Source organism: Pseudopipra pipra, chromosome 1 (assembly GCF_036250125.1).
Source record: "Pseudopipra pipra isolate bDixPip1 chromosome 1, bDixPip1.hap1, whole genome shotgun sequence".
Lineage (NCBI taxonomy): Eukaryota > Metazoa > Chordata > Aves > Passeriformes > Pipridae > Pseudopipra > Pseudopipra pipra.
In genome coordinates, this window is record NC_087549.1 from 120,556,841 (window position 1) to 120,576,139 (window position 19,299).

The 19,299-nt window shown below is 37.6% G+C and overlaps 1 long non-coding RNA gene across 1 annotated transcript; it reads right to left on the bottom strand.

The window, feature by feature from the left end:
• Window positions 1-9,258: 9,258 nt before the first annotated feature.
• Window positions 9,259-18,820, bottom strand: LOC135423650 (uncharacterized). Its single transcript, XR_010434869.1, has 3 exons — window positions 12,424-18,820; window positions 11,813-11,916; window positions 9,259-9,458 (listed from the first exon to the last, which is right to left on the bottom strand). It is a non-coding gene; the product is annotated as an uncharacterized LOC135423650 (long non-coding RNA).
• Between the last annotated feature and the right edge of the window lie 479 nt (window positions 18,821-19,299).

Consider the following 19,299-nt stretch of genomic DNA (forward strand, 5'->3'; position numbering starts at 1 on the left):
GAATATCTCATTGCACCTACTCGTACAAATTTAACTTAATCAATTTGGTTACTCACATGTACCAAGAAAAATACCACAATCCTTCTTCCGTAGTTTCTGGTTGAGGCAAACATGCAAGCAAAATATGTAGCAAATGTTGAAAATATCCTGGAAAGAGACAGGACTATTTATTCTTCCCTCATACTGTCATACCAAATGGAAGTGATGAGTCATTTAGATCAGACTGCAAATTAAGTCCCAAGACCTGCCTTGCACTCCAAATAAACACCTATACCTGTAGATCTTTACTACAAGAAAACTGTTGTCTTCACTAGGCACTTCACAGGCATTACTGTAGAATAATATTTTATTAATATATTATCCAGTGCTGTGATAAAGTAGGATCAACACCAGTGTAGTTCACTGATGAGGGCTTCTCAGTAGAGTAAGCAAGCAACTATTCTCCCCCAAGGTTTTTATTCTATTTATATAAAGACAGTGGTTTTAACTAATTTCAAACAAATTCTTGATGACCTCAGTTTTATTTTGAAGTTCCAAATTCCCCCAGCTAGTTACTGAATCACCAGGGACTTCTCTGCCTTGGAACAAGACTGCAAGTGATGCAGCTGACACCACCACTATGTCCAGCTCAAGGGCAGCCACAATGAACAGCTTATGCAGCCTGTTCCAAACATGGAATGCACTGCCATTAGTATGAGCAGAATGAAGAACTGCTACATTCATTTTGGCTCGTGAGGGTGAAACCGGGCAGGCACAAGCCCATGGTGTATGGAAAAGAGCTGAGAAGACACTCATTTGTGCTGGTGGCATAAAAAAAGGGGCTTTTAATAGCACAAATTTCTTTTTTATAGAAGTATGTAGCAGTAAATAAAAAGGGTCTTTATCGCCTGGTGTTCACAGCTGACACAAAATAGATATTGCCTTTGCATGCATTGATTACGAGTCAGTGGTGACTTCTCTGGGGTGTGCTGTGGAGAGAGGAGTGAATCTGTCTTGTATACTCTTCCTTAGGGAAAGCAGGATCCTCTTCCATTGCATTAACTCTTGCAAAATGTAAAGGAGCAAAGGACCATAAAGGATACTTTTCCAGTGCTGGTGAGGGGGTGCCAACAAAGGAAACACAATCGTTTGGTTCATTAAAAATTGGCCTTCTATTTTGAACAGTATCATTGATTTAGATTTTACAATGATGTTTGACTGGTCAGGATGCTCTTTTGTCTTGTCCTGTTGGGTATTTAAACTGGTTCATATTAAATCCTCATTGTCTTTTTTACTCTAAAGCCACTGTAGAAAGTTGAGGGTATATTCTTTAGAGAAAAGCAGTTGCTGTGGTCATATTTAAAATAAATTTTGAATTGAAGAATATTTGAATGTCTTTGGAATGTTTCACATAGCTTTATCTAAAAATAAAAAGTTTTCCTAGTTTCAGTATGTAGATAATGTTTAAGAACTGCACAAAATCTGGTTGCAAACCCCTTAACACATGAATTATGTGATGCCAATATTTATTAATTTGATACTCCAGTCTGGTTTTCTATAGCCACTGGGAACTGCACATGAGACTATAAGCCAAGACACCCGTTCTACTCATTCAGAGCTATTCCAAAATCAAACTGAGACTCCTGGATCTCCACCCATCCCGCAGCTCTTGGTCACATTTTGCTAAACATTGAGTCTCCTTCCTTGCAGTTGCCAACCATCTGTGTTAGGAGTGAAGCTGTCTCTTATCAGTTTACTCTCCAGTTTTCCCCATGTAAGGCAGGTTGCCCTTTGAGTTTTGGAGCAGAGCTCGCTGCTTCCACAGCACATCCCAGCCAGGGAACAATAATTCCACATCAGGAATCCAGCTGCTCTCCCAAATGATACTGCACTGTATTACCAAAAAGCCACAGGGCTGTTCAAAACACCCACTATCAGCCAACTCCATTCCCATGCTAGAGATCAGAAAACAAGAACACACTTGGCCTTCTCCTCTCTGTGCTTCCAGCAGTTCATCTGCCCAGTTAGGCTGGGATCTGTCCACATCTGTTTTGCAGCACTCCTCTTGCTGGCTTAATTGTACATGCTTACTGATATCCGAGACAAACCACAAGGAACCGCTTGCATAAAGCTGGCTAACAAAGAAAGGAGAAAAGAAAGAAAAAGAAATAGTAGCATTTAAAAAAAAAAAGTAAAATCTTTATTTCTTCATCAAGGAAATAAATTTTCTCTTTGCAGATGTTGCTAATTACACACAGAGGTTTAATTTTTTTTTTTTACTTAAAAGATCTGCAATCTTCACTCTAAATCTTTGACTTATCCTTAGCAATGACTTTTTTTGGATAAAAGGAAGGATGTCAGTGAGAGCTTGGTTTTGGTGGAAACCAGAACAAACATATTCCCTTTAATAATTCATTTATTCTCTAATAATATCCTTTAGGGAGACTGGCTACTTCCACTGATTGTTTTAGTACTTATTTTAAACAATAGGCTCACCCATTTAACAAATTAGTTTAAACTTCAGAATTCATCACTTGTCAGACATTGCTTGTTGTTCATCTAAAATGTGGGACAATGCTGCTCTATGTTAGAAAAGTCCAGTGCAGAGAAATCTCTGCTCTTTTCATGTGCAGTACTGCAGCAGTGCCTCAAAGACTTTCCAAAGCCTTCCTGACAGCAAGCCGCCACAGACATTTGTTTGGATTCAGTCTATAGCTGAGCACAGTAAATAACAATAGTATTTATGTCCATCACGACCTTGGTTTCTCTGTAGGAGGTATGTCGTAGAGACCTGACCACTTTTCACTAGAGCAGTGTTGATCACAGCTATTGGAAAGGTTCATCCAGGAGATAATAGTTGTCAGAAGTACTGGGGGAAAGGACAGTGTAGAGAAATGGATATGAAAAAGATAACTGGAGGCACTTATTTTAGCTACTGGAAAGGGTATGTTATAGAAAAAAAAGCCTCAGTTTCCTTTTAAAGTGTGCTATTTACGAAAGAGCAAAATGCGGCTTAAAGTGAACAGAAGGTAAATATAATCTAGAAAGAAACATTACCCTGCACAGCATGTCAGTGACCTGTGAGATCCACCATGGCACCAGGTCAGTCAGCTGCTGTAGGTTCCTTCATAGAGAGGCCAACAATAAAAAAATGTGTTGTCTGTCCGTCCATGTGGTATATCTGACATGTGATGAAAGCAACAATTTCTATCTGCAGTTACCTCTGCCTGACACATAAGGTTTGCCACATGCAAGGGATCATCCAATCTCTCCTGCAAGCTTTAATACAACTTAAAACAGAGACCAGACTCTTTTAGTCACGATTACTTTAATTGGGACTGTACATAACAGGAGTACATCCACTGAGACACACCACGATATCATTCAACCAGCTTGATGTTTTTTGCTGTTATAATTCCTGGCTAATCCAATTATAGATTCATTTAGGTTGGAAAAGACCTTTAAGATCATGGAGTCAAACTGATAGCCTAGCACTGCCAAGTCCACCATTAAACTGTGTCCCTAAGTGTCACATCTACACATCTTTTAAATACCTCCAGGTATTTAAGTGATGACTTCACCACTTCCCTGGGCGGCCTGTTCCAGTGCTTGACCACCTTTTCCATGAGGAAATTTTCCTAATATCCAATTTAAACCTCCCCTGGCACAACGTGAGGCCATTTCCTCTTGTCCTGTTGCTTGTTACTTGGGAGAAGAGGCTGACCTCGCCTTGCTACAACCTCCTTTTAGGTAGTTGTAGAGAGCAATAAGTCCCTGTTAAGCCTCATTTTCTCCAGTTTAAACAACCCCTGTTTCCTCAGCCTCTCCTCATAGGACTTATGGTCCAGACTCTTCACCCTTTATTTATGAAGAAGTTGAAGAGCACAGGGCCTAAGACAGAGCCCTGTGGAACCCCATTAGAGACAGGTCGCCAGTCTGATGTTACCCCATTCACTACCCTCTGTGCTCTACTTGTAAGCCAATTGCTCACCCACCACATGATGTGTTTATCCAGCTGTGTGCTGGCTATGGTGTGCTGGACAGTTTGTCCAGAAGGATACTGTGAGAGACATTAATGAAAGTTTTACTGAAAAAAAAATAAATTACATCAACTGGCTTGCCTTGATCCACTAGGTGGGCTACCTTGTCATAAAAGGAAATCAGGTTTCATAAGCAGGACTTTCCTCTCATGAAGCTGTGCTGCCTGTGACCGATGACTGCGTTGTCTTTCAGGTGTTTTTCAATACCTTTCAGAATAATTTTCACCATAACTTTACCAGGCACTGAAGTGAGACTGACAGGTCTAGAGTTTCCAGGGTCCTCCTTCTTGCCCTTCTCGAAAACTGGGACAACATTCATCAGCTTCCAGTCAGCTGGGATCTCTCCAGATTACCAAGACCACTCAAAATCATCGAGAAAGGTTTTGCAATGACATCAGTTAGCTTTTTGAGGATTCTGGGATGAATTCCATCAGGCCCCATAGATTTGTAGGGGTCCAGCTGAAGCAGCCAATCCTGCACAATTTCAGGGTTGGCTGGGAGTTGATAATTCTCGCAGCCATGGTCCTCCAGCTCAGGGCACTGAGACCCCCTTGGTCCAGCATCTGCACTGAAGACAGAGGCAAAGAAAGCATTAAACACCTCTGCCTTATCTCTATCCCTGTTTGTGAGGTGACCATCCTCATCCTGTAACAGGCTGCTGATATTTCTATACACCTATTGCCATTAATATATTTGAAAAAATTCTTTTTATTGTCCCCTACATTTCTGGCAGCTTCAACTCCAGCAGAGCTTTGGCCACACGAATTTTCTCCCTACAGCGACAAGCAGCATCTATGAATTCTTCCCACGTCACTTGACCTTGCTGCCACTGGGCATACACCTTCCTTTTTTGCCTTATTTCCAAGAGAAGGTCCCTGCTAAGCCAAGCAGGCCTTCTGCTTCACCTGCTTGACTTCCGACCTTTGGGAATTGCTTGTTCAAGCACCTCAATGTCTTTCTTGTAGTGAGGGGCCCAAAACTGAACACAGGATTCGATGTACAGCCTCACCAGTGGGAGGGGATGACCACTGCCCTGATCGTGCTGGCCACACTATTTCGAATACAATCACACAGGGTAGTTACATCCTAAAGCCAGTGCCCTTCCTACACACAACACAGAGGTCAAAGAGGAAATTTGGGTCACAAGTAATGTAAGCAGGGACACCAGCGCTACCCTTGTTTCTCAGGACCATGTCAACTGCAGTTGAAGCATGTGGACTATGCTGGGAGACCCTCTCCCAGTGGTCCTTTGAAGCAGAGCCTGGAGCAGGGGAGCTGCAGATGTTTACCCACCTGACTGCGCCAGCTATTGTCTTCTGCCTCAAGTTCCTGCAGATTGGCAATTAGGGCAGAAATCTGGAAATCCACAGCACAGTTAGCAGCTTCTGGTCATGGTGGTGATTGGATTAGGGGAAAGAGTGCTGTCTGGAAGGATACAGCACTGGCTGCTCTGGGGATTTAAACTGATCCCCAGCCAAAGGAAAATGAGTGTGGTAGCTGTGGTTTGCTTTCCGTTAACATTATCTTACAGTTTATGTCCTAGAGAAATTGGCATAGCTGGCAAATCCTGGGAGCGAGGCCCAAAACTGATTTAGCATTAAGCCTGAACTTTCTCTCACCCTTTGAAGTCCAAGTTTTCATACTCAGCGTCAACATGAAGGGACAGAGTAATGCAGCAATGCTGCTCTTCCTGCATTTTCTTTTTGTTTTGTGTAAATGTCAGAAATCATGAAACTGAGATTTTTTTTTTTAAAATCTACTAATCTTCCCATGGGAATAGTTATATATTTTAAACATCTTCAGAAAAAAAGAACTCATACCTTAGAAAATCAGACACAGAAATTTTCTTAATGTAATTAAACAGATAAAATGAGTTAGATAGAAGTAATTTGGTTTTTAAAGGTGAACTTAACGAGTTGAAAGTAATACTCTGGATTAGAATCTTTTGTTCCAAAATACAACAAAACATAAATCATACAGGGTTTCACATATATGTTCATGGACAAAAACATAGTAGAGATGTTAAAAAAATCTGTCATTCTGTAATGCAAATCAGATTTTGTCTAATTTTACTTCAGCAGGCTTTGCTTTTCTTTAAACAATAAAGATTAGCTAACAGACCTCCTTGCTCATGTTTATATACAGTTGGAAGAATAATTCAGACATCATTTGATACTGTATCTAGCTGTGCTGAAGCTGTATTCAATCTAATATGTATTGAGTTAACTATACTCATTTTTTGACACGATTAATCCATTTGAATTTTTTTAACAGAGCAAATGGTATAGGAGTAATTAACTTGCAAATGCATGGTTGGTGAAGTGCAGGGGTTTTTTAAATGTATCTTAACAATATGAGAAATTTTCAAAAGCCACTAATATCCTATTCTCGAAAGCAAAATGGGTGCATAGCATAAATCACTCATAAAAAAAAAAGAATGTTAATCTTTATATTGTTCAAAAGCATTTGAAACCATTCTCCTAATTGCCACTTCAAAATCCTCTACTAGCTAATAAAAGAAATTAATAAACTTCAACTCATATCCTTTTTTGTATTATATGGTGCTTTGGAGGTAAGAAAAATTTGGTCTGAACTTCAGTAGGCTGTAAAAGATATATTCACCACTATGCATTATAAAGCAGCTCAGCAGGAAGAATTACCTATTGAATCAGAAGGATTCTGCCCCTGATTAACACTGAAGGAGTGTTTCTGTGTAAGGTGAAGAAGCACTGAATTACTTACTAACACCCTTCAAATGCAGTAAAAGATTTAACTATTCTCCTGAGAGAAGAGGTTGAAAGAGAGGATTGGATGGATGGGAGAATTTGAACTACTAAAGATGGGTCCATCAAGATGTGTTTAGAGTTGCTATAGCCAACTGACTGCCCTTAACTGCAGCATTCATAAGAGATTTTAGGCTGAAAAATAAATTTCAGAGAGGGTGTAGGACTAGAATTTGGGCTGATAAAAACTGGTGAGCTGCAATTCCTGCAACTGGAGAGAGGCAACATAATCCAGGGTGAGTGGACAGTTGTTTTCAGATTCTATTTCTGTAGTCCAAAGTGGGCAGGGAATATTGGCTTGCAAATCCAAGTTGCTGCAGGTCCTGGAAAAGTTTTTGAGCTCTGCTTGGAGCAGTGATTAACAGTGACACTATTCCACTGTCCTCTGCATACAGCAGTTTTAAGAATAGAAGCCTAGAATGCTTGGGGTTGGAAGGGACCTTAAAGGTCATCTAGTTCCAACTCCCTTGATGTGGATAGGGATACCTCCCACTAGACCAGGTTGCTCAAAGCCCTATTCACCTAGCCTTGAATGCTTCCAGGGATGGAGCATCCACAGCTTCTCAGGGCAACCTCTTGCATTGGCTCACCACCCTCATAGAAAGTTTTCTTCATTAGAATTTCTTCCTAATATCTAAACCTACTCTCTTCAGTTTACAGCCATCAGCCTTTGTCCTGCAACTACACGCCCTTGTCAAAGTCCCTCTCCAGCTTTCTGGTAGGCCCCCTTTAGGTCCTGTAAAGCTGCTGTAAGGTCTCCCTGGAGCCTTGTCTCCTCCAGACTTAACAACCCCAGCTTTCACAGTCTCTCTTCACAGGAGAGGTGTTCCATCCCTCTGATTATTTTTGTGACCTTCCTGTGGACCCACTCTAACAAGTCCACATTTTTCCTATGTTGGAGGCCCCAGAGCTGGATGCAGTACTCAAGAAGACCTTACGGTTAATGAAAGGATCAAGGTTGCTCAATTAATTTAAGTTCTTGCTGAGTCTTCAAAAAGCTGCTGAGGACCATTTCTAACCAGGAACATTTCTTTCTATTTACATCTTCACATGGCGGGGTCTCCCTGCCATGAGCTACCCTTAGATGAAATGGGCTAGAGAGCATGAGGTCACAGCTGGGATGACCAGAGCTCTCGGGTTTGTTACAGGGTTAAGTGTAAGGAAAGGGCTTTTTGTTGCACTTAGGGACAGTGTTTGCATCCTGCCATCAAAAACACAAATCTAACCTCACTGACCTAATTAGACCAAGAATCTGTCTTTCCTGCTCATGCCAGCCTGAACCCTACCATTAACACTAATCCTGAAATTAAAGCTACACCTAGATCAGCAAAACCTGTCCAACCCTGAACTAAGCACAGCTGGTGATGACATAAAAGACATGTTGATAACACCTAGATCTGGGCAGCAACACTGTCCACACAGCGTCAAATTTTCAGGCTATTTATCTGCACTCAAGTTTGTGTATCTTGAGTTAGAGAGACTGGCAATGCTCCTGAATGAATTCACAAACTCCCCAAGATCCTCATAGGCTGAAGTAATTCATGTGATGAGGCGAGAGATAGCATATCTCTCCAGGAGGTATATTATTTGCTCTTTCCACAAGGTATATTTGATCTGTCAGTGTGGAATGAGGTCCATTCTGCACTGCATTCCAGATTCTTTATATTTCTCAAGTGGAAGGCAGCTGGTATATTCAACTAAAATGTTTCTTAGGTTGATTGGAGCTCCCAGCTGACAGACAACCAGTGCAGTTGGTTCCCATTCAACTACTCCTTGGGGTATTTGACAATTTTGACAGGCTAATTTAGAATTTTTTTGTTGCAAAATGAAATTTTCATAGATTAGTGATATATGTATAAAAAGCTAAATCTCTTCAATTTTAAGCTTTCTTACTCCCAGTGTCCGAGCTGCTGACAAGTTAGTCTGATATACTATAATCACGAAAAGATCTTCTATTATTTAAATATAATATTGATATTAAAAAAACAGAGGGGAGAGGATATATTACACATAAAGATGAAAAGATACTTGAAATCTCACTGTCTTCTTATATGTTCTTCATAATTTAGAAACATGGCACCATGGTCTCACTAACACCAGTTACTGCCAAGACAGAGCATGTGTGTTCTTTCCTTATTAGTTTAACAGAATCTGTTAAATAGAAGTAGAAGATCAAAGAATTTCAGAACCAAAAAAAAGAACCCAAAAACTGTCAGCCAAGTCACACAAATCCATTCTATAGAAAATATAAGCAACAAAAAAGAGAGAAAAAATGTATGCATTAACCCAACAACAGTCAGTTCAGAAAGTCAATTAAGAAAGCTTAATTGGTTGTTTTATTATGGTTTCTTTTGCAAGTAACAATTCATACTAAAACTCTTTGATTTGTAAAATTAAATTTGCAACAACTGTATAATTGTTAAGTAGCTTTAAGAGTAAATTAGTTTGTAGCCAAATATATAAAGGTTATTATCTTAATTTACCAAACAATCCAAATTCATATAAGGGGACACTGTAGATACAGATGTTTGCAGTTGCTAGACTGTGAAATACTGGCTATTAACTTATTGCTTATCGTGTTGAAGACTGTACTGCAAATATAAAATGCCATAGGTCATTCCATAATGAATCTTTTCTTCTCTTCACTAACAAATGGCTGCGGAGAAGATAATTTACATCAAGGGTTGAATCCTCGAGACAGAAGATTCATGACAAGTATTGCAACAGTATTTCGTGGGACATGATATCAGCTATCAACTCCAGTGAGTCAATGCAAAGCATCTGTGCAGGACATGAAATTCAGCCTGTGGTTTCCAGCAATTAAACTAAATGTGAATTTGTCCCAATTGCAAATTTTGTCCCAACTCTATGTTCTCAAAATAATATATATTTTCTGTTTGGAAAAAAATTCAAGATTGTGCTCATCCTACCTTACTAGACTGAACAGAACGAACACTCATGCTGAATGAAGAAATCATACAACTGTAATAACCAGTTATTCATGACTATTAATACATTAGGATCATGGCAGTAAATAACTGAAGAGATGTCTCAGCTTGAGAAAAAGATTAATAGACTGAAAGACCAATTACTTTGTCCTAGAACTGTAACTTAGTTCACAGAACTGCTAAAAAATAGCTCCTCCTGCAGCAGTATGACCCCCTTTCCTCTCTAAACTCACCTAGGGTATTCTTCAAAATTTTATATTTAACTTTTTAGCCTCTATATGACATGGAGCAGAAGGCAATTTATTTCTCATATTCTATTGATAGATTGCCAAATTAGTCCATCTTCTTTAGTTACTAAAGTAAAAGAAAACATAGAAATACAGGCAAGATTCAAACAACAAAACACTTGACTAAACTTTTAAATCTGCAGTTTTTTCAAGTAGTTCAATAATGGATTTTTTTCTTTTTTTTTTTTTTTGCTTAATACTTTACACTGTTATTGTGGAATAGCATGAAACAGACTCTGCACTCCCTTTATTTACAGAAAACCAAAGCTGATTCTGAATGAACCTGACAAAGCAACGTGTGGCTAAGACCAGAGCTGGGACCAAGCATCGAGGCTTCTTTGGATAGAATACACCTTAAGAGAACATCATTTGCAGATGTTCTTTATCCAGTTGGATTCCCTGGCTTTTCACTATCTCTGCTCACATGAGCCAGGGCCAAAACAAACAAGTTGTCCTATTCTCAGCAAAGTGCATTTGATGGTGCTGTGTGGATGAAAGGCCTCCAAAGCAATGGTTCTCAGCATTCCAGCTGATTAGCTCTTCTAATTGGCTCTGTCTCCTCCCATCCCAGGATCTTCTCACAATAAATTTAGTTAGAAAAAGATGCATAAAATTCAGCATAAAGGAAATATCAGGGAGATGATGTGAAAGTAACATTGCTTTTCAAGCTGCATTCCTAGCATAGAAGACCAAGAGTTTATTTCCTCTTGGCAGACATAGAATATAAACAATATCTCTTGGTCATTTTTCTGCCCGGTTGTCTGTTTTTATGTCGTTTAAATCCCGTCCCATCAAGAGTAAGGCTTGATGAAATAAACAAGTTGGGCTGTGTTGGTGCTCCTCAAAGCATTTAAACCTCTCAAGGACAGCCTGTTTCACCTTGCTCACATGCCCACTTAAAGAAGACATCTGAATTGGGGTCAGAAAGATAAGTCCTGTCAGGGATTTTTTTTCCTGTAGCATGTATGTATACACTTCTAAAGATCATCCAGAAACTATTGATCAAAGATTGTTTTACCACAGGACCACAAGTCATTTTCAATGTTTCATATTTCTTCTTATGCCAGTTTGTAACTCTTGGCCTTTCTTTACAGGCTTCTGTAGAGGTACAAATGGTCTCTATATCCTTTTAGATTTAACATCTATTGCAGTTATCTACAATCACTAAGACCTGAAGTTCTTGACCAATGAAAGTATCTCTACTCCTCTGTCCTTATAAAGGCCCAATGCAAGTCATAGACTCTTGTTTTAGAGGTCTGCAGCTGGAAAAAAAGTCAATGCTTTAGAAAAACTGCTTAGTCTCCAGTATTTGGATTTAAATTATCTGAGATTATTATAAGGTTGCCCAAGTGTAGGATAATGCTTAATACAGCTCTGGAACCCTGATCCACAACAGCTGCATACTAAATTAAAGCTTCTTTAGATATCTGAGGTTTCTTGCCTTTTTCAATGAGATATAAAAGCCTTCCACTTTAGAATGGGCTCAGTTAAAGCAAACATACTTTACTATTAAACAATTGTGAAAAGGTTGAGCCAGTTTATTTGATTCTCTAAAGTCCTTCACAAAAAATAAATGCATGTTCTCAATAAAAGTTTGCAGCCCGGAAAGCTCAATTTCAAATAAAAACTGTAATGAAGTACAGCAAGTATTTATACATGAAAGATCTTCAACTATAAAGCACACATTTTTTAACTTAATGAAAGCAAGATACGTGTTAGATGCAATAGTTCACAAGTCATACAGATGGTTCCTGTGAAACCTAGAACAAACTTACCTATAGGAATCTCCGCAGAGCAATATTACCTGAGATGAAATTTCCATGTTTCTTCCTTTCTAAAGCAATTCCCTTTTAACATATTGTTTTCCAATGCAATTCATCTGTGAATGTAGTTGTCAATTACAGCAAACCTATTAAAACTACTGTTTATTTTGGAAAGCAGTTTTTTTCACAGAACTATTACATATGACTTCGGTATAAGGAGTTAAGAGTTACTATTTTTAATTTCCTGTACCTCTCTTATATTTTTCACTTGGTTATTTGGAAATGTGATATACACAAATATTGAATGACTTGGCATGAAAAGTGAATCAAATTGAGTAATATCTAACTTTCAGAAAGACTGAACAGACTCATGGATTTTTTAAATATTACTTCTATGTAGGGTATTTGAAATATGTTTGCAGTTCAGTTCAAATAAGAAAAGTGCAATGACTTGTCTATAAAATCCCTTCCCCACGTCACCGATCTTTTAAATTTTCCTGATTTTCAGCATGCAGACAAGCAGCAAGGATTAAGGAAGGGATATTCAGTCTTTATGAAGCAGAAACAGATATTTAGAATTTTAAGTGTCAGCCCAACGTCACAGAGCTGTTTGCCATACTTACACATTCAGTTCACGCAGCTTGGTAACTGTGAAGTGAGTACTTCTCACAAAAAAAGGGGAGAAAAAAGGATAAATCCTCTCTCTACTTGAGTTTCCAGGATTGGTAGTTGGCATGACAACTGTAAGCAAGTAGTCAAGTCAGGCACTGACTGAGAGTAAGAGGCTGAAAGAAACCAACAGAAATATATAAAAAACAGGAATACAGAGAACTGTTAGGAAAAAAATGATAAGGTGTGGACATCACAGAGCTTTAGAGATGTGGGCACTAGCACAAACAGTGAGCAACTAAGTCCCTGCATAGCAGTAGGCAGAGTATCATATAGCTGAGGTGGTGACTAGCTGTTTCTCCAGCAAATAAAAAGATTGTGCTACTCTAGGCAAAACTCCAGCTCTGTTGTGTGCCAACAGAAATAGCTGATGAGGCTGCACAAGGGCAGTTTCATAGTGAACTGTAAGTGGTGATACAAAAAGAGCTTATTAATCTTCCTTTACCATGGAAACAAGTTTAATTTCCACAAAATATATATTTTATCTAAATTAAAGGAAATAATTAAGAAGGGTGTAACAAATAAGACTATGTGACTTTTTTATGGATAACTCAAAATCATGTTAAAAAAAAAAGAAGAAAAATAAGAAAAAGAAAAAAAAGGAAGAAAAAAAAAAGATAAAGGTTAGTAAACAAAAGTATACCTTCATGGATATGGTAGGATAGACTATTCTACATCTTCTTCTGTAAATGTTTTTAGTTTGTTATTGTTATCTCAGTATTTTGACAAAATAAATTCTGTCTCCATATGACAGACAGTTGAGAGTAGAGCACCAACCTTACTTCACAACACTGTACACTTTGCCTTGGATGGGCCTCAGAAACTGTTCTCTTCCTATATAATGGCATCACTGTCATGTGTGAGGAGCCCTTAAGTCAGATTATCCAAGAGCAGAAGTTTTCAGTCACATATTTCCCATATTTCCTCATCCAAGGAAAGTTTTTTATAATGTATTTCAATCAAAATTATGACCTAAAGTTGTTTGCATACATTTACAATCTTAATTCTTGCCTTTTTTTTCCCAGAAACTTGGTCATTATTGCCATGTTTGTCAATTAACTAAAATCTGCTTATTTTTATTCCACTTTTTAAAATACAGGTATTTTAAATACAAACATAACAGTGGGATAACATATATTTTATTCTCTAGCCTACCAGGGCATTTTTCTGATGCCAGAAGCATGCCTTTAAAATAGAAGCAAGGCCAGAGACTCTCACTTTTACTAAGTCAGAGAAGACAAACTGACCCCACTGCCACTGACTTTTTCTACTTGAGATGCCTAAAGCTGAAGGACCACTGTACTGTAGTCCAAGCATCCCACTTCATGTTTATTCTACTAGTGGACTTGACAACTCTGAAATATTTCATTGAGATGGAGAAGTTCGAAAACTTCTCTCATAAAACATGAAAGGTTACAGCCTTAATCGTCAAGTGGCAAATGATGGGAGTTCTTAACATTCCTTCCGCTTCAGATATTTATTCCCTGAGCCATAAAAAACAATTATTCCTTTGAGAAATTATATTTGTTTGCTAGTTTTAACTTTCAATTTCTAAACCTATTGTAGTCACAATATGTCATAATATAAAATTGCATTGTTTGTTATTAGCAGAGAAAGAGAAGAATCATCTCCCAAAGGTATAACACTTCTTCAATACATGAATTATACTTCACATGATATTTCAAGTATTAAAATAACAATCAGCCTTCCATGGAGGAAGGTTTTACTTATTTTATAGAATTATAGAATTGTAGGGGTTGGAAGGAACCTTAAGGATCATCTAGATCCAACCCCTCTACCGTGGGCAGCAACACTTTTCACTAGATCATGTTATTTAGAGCCCAATCCAGCCTGGTCATGAAGATTTCCAGGGATGGGGAGTTCACAACCTTTCTGGACAACTTGTTCCAGTGTCTCACCACCCTCACAGTAAAGAATTTTTTCCTAATATCTAATCTAAACATAGATTTTTCAAGCAAAGTTGTCTCAAGTAGAAAAGGTGGAAAGGAGAACACCAAAACACAAAGCCATTCTTAACATAGATAACACTGAAAAAGAGAGAAGGAAGTTCTCTCTCCTTATGATTTTAAAGTTATGCAAGTAAACAGAAAAGGTTTTTTACCTCACAAAGTTTGAATATATTATTAGAAACTTTAATAATGTGCTTAAACAATTTTATCATGATATACTGTGTGTACATATACGCAATATATGCTTTCACTATAATTCATGCTGAATGCTAAGCCCCTTTTATCATGGTTATTATACAGACTGAAGTCCCCAGTAATTCTTAATGAATGACTTGCTTCAGAAACACTTTTATTCTACAGCATGAACAAAACTGATTCTATAACTGAAAAGTTGCAACTATCCTTTCTGCACTTTTCTTATTACATTTCAACCTTTGAACATGGAGATATTACCACCGGGAAAAAAGTACTTATTTTGTTGAATACATTTCATTTTTATGGTAATTTGGCCTCATACACAACTCAATCTCTCTAGGTTATAGAAGATTTAAAAATGTTTACAGGAGGGATCGAGTGAAAACGTAGCCTGCTAAAGGACCATCACTTTAACTGGTGTCAAGAAAAGCCAGTAATGGTATAACAAATAATGCCAACTGAAGATCTGGCCAAAAATACAGTTGAATATTCATCTTAACAGAGAAGTCACTGAGGTAAAGAAATAATTAAAAGTCAAATATTCTGTGTTTGCTGCACTTTTCTCTAAGTACATGTATGTTATACCACAGGCACAAGTATATTGTTTCATTTGAGATTCCAGCTGAATCAGGATTTTTTTAAAGACCAGTCCATACTTTTAGACTGGACAGCACTGGTTTTTGTTAAGCAAGTTCCCTGGTGGCAATAGCGTTTACTCTCTTTTCTCACATGGCCTGTACAATCAAGATTAGGTCAGCTATAACTAGTCACTGAAATGTAAAATTATTTATGAAATAACAAGGACAATCAAATAAGCCATTTACAGTAACAAAACTCAATAAATAACCTGAAAATACCACAAAAATATAAATCAACAAGATTCTACCCTTAAGTTGTAGTTCTTCCTTCTGCCCCTATTCACTTCCTCTACCTCTGAAACCAAGTTTCTGAACCTACACTGATTAAGAATGAGATATCTGTAACATTATATGTCGGCAGCGATCCTATAGATTCTTGTTAACAAGAAGTCCATCACAAATGTGGCTTCTATTAAGTTTTATTACTTTGAGGATGTCAATTTTGGTACAGGCTTATTTTCCTAATTTTGTGCAAAAACACTACCCATCACATAAAACAGAGGCGGGGAGGTGAAAAAAAAAATAAGAGTGAGCTAAAACAACACTGCTAGAACAACGCTAATGTACATACCTAAATATCCAGCACTAATCTGAAATAGGGTTTTTTACAATGACAAATTGAACAAGACTAGGCACAAGCCCTCTCAAGACACTACGACATGTTATTCTATTCATATTATATAAGGCTACAGAAATAAAAATTATATTGTATATGACTGTAGAAATTAATATTCTAAATCCAGTGTGGTACATGAGTAATATGTAAGAGTTCTTAATCAAAGAAAAGAGTCTAGAATAAAACTCAGGGTCCACTGTCCAAGTAACTTCAGACTTCCCAGAAGATTGCAACTTTCAAACCGGGTCATCGGTTATCATGGTGATACCTGGACGAAGGAGAGGATTGTTTTCACAATCTGATATGGAAAAGAAAAATAGTTAATATTTAGATTTTTTCTTTTATAATGTACAAAGAAAATTATTGCGCCACAGGAACTATTAAGAACTTCATATGTTATAAACTTCAGTTAAAAATACATAAAAATCACATTAAAACATACTATGATTCTAAAAGATAAACATTTAGCTATTAAGAAATTTCAGAATTTAGGTTGTTATCAAACCTTTTCAGCATTTATGTACATATCTATTAACCTACATTCTGACATTAAGTATTGCATAGTTCTTCATGAATAAGCATGGATCTTGATTTAGTGACATGGAAATTCAAAGACTTAAAGAGGTTGCTATCAGTCGGATATTCAAGTGAAATTGTACAGAAGACAAGAACTGGAAGGGTTAAGTAGAAAAAGCATTTCTTTAGTCCAAATACTTAAATGCTTCCACAGAGTAGTGGATTCTATCTTTGTCTCTATCACAGATCAACGCACAACCCCCACAACTTTGGAGTCCTTTATTTCATGGCTGTGTAATTTGAAACATCTGGAAAGTCTGATTTTAAAAAGAAATGACCTCTAAATTAAAAGTGGAAGTTCAGTTAGCAGAAGTTATATACTAAATATTTAAATACCACATAAAAAGTGACTATAAAATAGGTGATGAGGCCTCTCAATTTAAACACTCAAAAATTACTGAGCTCTGTTCCTTAGGTAACCACCTCAAAAATAAAAGTAATTCTTGTATCACCAGCATGTTTTTAAGATAAGATTTCTTACTTACAGTGGTGAAAATTACAGACGCACATTACACCAGCTTATATATCCTACTACCCAAACTCATCATTCTTATTGCCCTCTCTGCCTACATTCTCCCCTTCACCATATCCTTTTTGGGATTATAATTTTTTTTCCTCAGATTATTTAATTATTAAATTAATTATGAACCCTGAGCCTACCCTCCAATATCTCCATCTCCTTCTCTGTGCAGCATTGCCAGTAAACCAAATAAGCATTTTCTATTCCATCATCTAGATTTGTAATGACAGATTATGCAGAGCATAACTCCTTGCAGAACTAAAGCTGACAAACCTGGTAAATTTTAGAGGAATTACCAACACAGATCAGGTATAAGTTTTTCTGCCCCTTTTAGCTCCACTTTGGACTGTTATGATCTAGCCTACATGTTCTCAAATCCTGAGAATATCAGAGTAGTTTCTTATTTATGATAGATGTTCTTATATCTCTTTCATCACCAGCTCTATACATTGTTACATGTTATAGCAAGACTTTCTTTTGTCCACAATGCTGGACAATATAATTTACTCTTCTTTAGAGCTAACTGGAACATATTCAGCTAAAGTAACTTGTAACTCAACAGTATGGAGTAGAAGGGAATACTACAAATAAATCAGCCATTTTAAACAAGTCTCAGCTACAGCATGAGCAACAGCTTTGATCCAATATCACATTTCCTCATGTGGTATTAAGTCTAGTGTAATCAAAATGCAAATATTTATAAAAATAAAAGAATTCAAGGGCTACGATGCTTCATTTTTCTAGGTTCTCTCATTTGAATTGGCAAATGTTTTGAAAAACTCTACAAACACTGTATCAAGGTTCTTAAACAAATTAGGTGGCTGCACAGAGCAATTCCCAATACAAGATTAAAAATATGTATTTCTCTGCTTCAAAGGCTCACTGTCTGCAGTGTTAAGACAGAATGTTTATGTTTGTCCCACTAAATACGCAAATATATGCAGGTGAGTTTACATAGAAATGCTCAGTGCTTAAGACTGAAGTATATAGCGCTGCTTTACTGCCCATTTTCATTAAAAACTATGACTCTTGGTATCACATACCACCGTATAGAGCAAAAATGTGGTATTAAGAAGAAGTAAAAAAATCTTAGAGATTTTTCAATTAAATCTAGAGGTGTCACTGTTGATGTACGACAGAAACGTACAAGTTAGTGAAGGGGGTTGAATGAAATGGCCTTAAGTGATTTCAAAGCGAGAATAATTTTAAGCATATGAAACTCTCTTCAGGCACTAAAGAGATTTTATCTGGAGCTGGGTGTAGATTTCTATCACTCATATCCAATAAAGACTAATTAAAGTAGAGATGAGACAGATTGGCATCTACAGGGGAATGAAGAGTCTATCTCTCTACGACAGTTTAAACCAGCTTGGACTGTTTATCACAGCAAAACAGCCTGAAGAGGACTGGGCTCTCCATAAATATCAGAACACTAAATGCCAAAAGTAGAGTTTTTTCCATTAAAGGATAATTTAGACACCCAAGAAGAAATGAATACTAAACAGGAAGAAGTTATGTCAGAAAGTGGAAGCTTGCCTACTAGAACCAGAATGTTCTCAAAGGTGCTTCCAGAAGCAGCAAAAGGAGCAAAAAAACCCGAAATAATTTCTCAAAGGGATGTGAATCAACTCATACGACACACTTTGGTAGCAGATGACTTAAACCAATGATCCAGTCAGTATTTCTAATCAAAACTGAGTCACGTGCTTAAATGGTTTCTTAAAAACCATCTAGGACCTGAGGCCAGATCTTTTGGTGAAAACATACAAGCACATACTGGTCTACTCTGGCCTCCAATCGGGAGGTCTGCAGACACATCATCTATAACGCTGCTGCTTCCTTGGAGAACACACACAGGATCACTCTCAAGGAGAAAAGACAATGCAGAAAGAATCGTGTCTTGCAGAATATACCACCTAAGGAGTCCTGCTACTGTGCCTTTTGCAATCGGACGTGTCTATCTTGTATTGGCCTTATTAGCCACCACCGTGTTTGTAACAAATGTGGGTAGAGCCCTTCCCAAATCTTCGTTCATGAAGCCTAGCCATGATGATGATGACAACAGGCACATAGCTCTATTAATGTCAAAGGTATATTGAGTCACTCCATGTCAGGGTCTAGTACACAATTTTCAATTATTTAAAACCATTTCAGTTGGAAGCATATACTGACGAAGTGTGTTGATGACAATTTTTTTTATACAGACAACTGACAAGCTAAGTAGGTGCTCTGTTGGACCTGCTTCAGTGAACAAGCAAGAACCAGTTGGGGTTGTGAAAGTTGAGGGACACTTTAGCTGCAATGACCATAACACT